Below are 1,413 nucleotides of genomic sequence, written 5' to 3' on the forward strand. Positions count from 1 at the left end.
CCATCAACACCGGTTGAAAATGAACATAGGTACCGGTTTTGGAACCGGTACTAAGTAACCGAGACCAATGTGACTACCTAAGACACCGGGTAAATAACCCGGTGCCTAAGACCTCCATTGGTACCGGTTGGAGCAACCGGTACCAGAATCGCTACGGCCGTTCTCTAGCGTCTTCTCCTGTTCCCCCTCTCCCCCGTTCCCCTCGCATCGTTCACAGGATTCATGCTCCAAAGAATGTTCAGATATTAAATCCATCGAACAAAATAGCCATATGTCTCACAAATCATCCAAAGAATGGTTCACAAGATACATCCAATCAATACAATCCCATATACATATCTGTTTCTGAAAAAAAGAAAAAAAGAGAAAAAATCACCCACGCGGCCGGCTCCCGTCCTGCTCCGGCGGCGGCGTCAGCCCGCTCACTCCCCCGACGGCAGCCGGCTCCCGCAGACACCAGCGGTGGCGGCCTGCGCGGCCTACGGCGGCTGCGGCCGGCTCCCGCAGCTGTGGGGGCCCGCGCGCCCCACGGCGGCGGTGGCGGCCCGAGCGCCCCACGCCAGCTCCCGCGGCGGCGGCCAGTGCGCCCCACGGCGTCGGCGGCGGCGGTCGGCTCCCACGCGCATGCCAGAGAGTGCGTGAGCTTCTGAATCGAAATGTGGAGCAGCAGATTAGCAAGAAAGGCTCGCATATAGCTTACCTCGAAGGGGAACTGCATGGTGCTCGGCGGGTACAGGCATGGGAATGGCCATGGCTTGCTCTGGCCGTGCGGCCCATCCGTCTGGTGCGGCTAGTGGCTCCCCGCCGTACGACTGCTCGCTGCCACCTCCGTGGCGTCCAAGCGACTAAGCGTGATGCCTCCTCGCCAGATCTGGCCGCTTCATGCCTGGATCCGCAAGAGGGAGCCGCCGCCGGACCATCCACGAACAGGGACCGAGCATACGCCAAGTGCATCCTGCATCCCGCAAGCTTTTCGTCGGGCAGGGTGAGCACCACGCCACCTGTTCATCTCCTCAACAACAAACGAATCAAAGGTCCAATTCCCAACAAGCAAGCAAGACAAAGCAACGGAAGAAAACTATGTAGATGCAACCATCGGTCTTGATTCTTGTATGTGCAAGCATGGGAGAGAGAAAAGGAGCGCCAATCTCGTGCGGCCAAATCTAGTAGCACATCTAGTAGCACCGTCCCGAGCTTGAGCTCAGCCCCGCCTGCCGCTATAGCTTACCTCGATCCACCAGCCTGACCTCTTTGGCGTGGGAGAGAGGAGGGATGGGGAGAAGATAGAAGAGATGGGTGCTGGGCGGTGGAGAGGATAAGAGAGTGGGGGTCTGTGCGGTGGAGAGAAGAGATGGGTGGTCAGGACTTAAAATATCGATGGAGGCCGGCCATCGGTACCGGCTACTCATTTCA

At 58.3% G+C, this 1,413-nt stretch overlaps 1 long non-coding RNA gene across 1 annotated transcript; it reads right to left on the reverse strand.

Moving 5' to 3' along the window:
• Positions 1-226: 226 nt before the first annotated feature.
• Positions 227-1,413, reverse strand: LOC120704615. Its single transcript, XR_005687626.1, has 2 exons — positions 1,229-1,413; positions 227-1,001 (listed from the first exon to the last, which is right to left on the reverse strand). It is a non-coding gene; the product is annotated as an uncharacterized LOC120704615 (long non-coding RNA).

The sequence above is a fragment of the Panicum virgatum genome, chromosome 4K (genome assembly GCF_016808335.1).
Source record: "Panicum virgatum strain AP13 chromosome 4K, P.virgatum_v5, whole genome shotgun sequence".
NCBI classification, from domain to species: Eukaryota; Viridiplantae; Streptophyta; class Magnoliopsida; order Poales; family Poaceae; genus Panicum; species Panicum virgatum.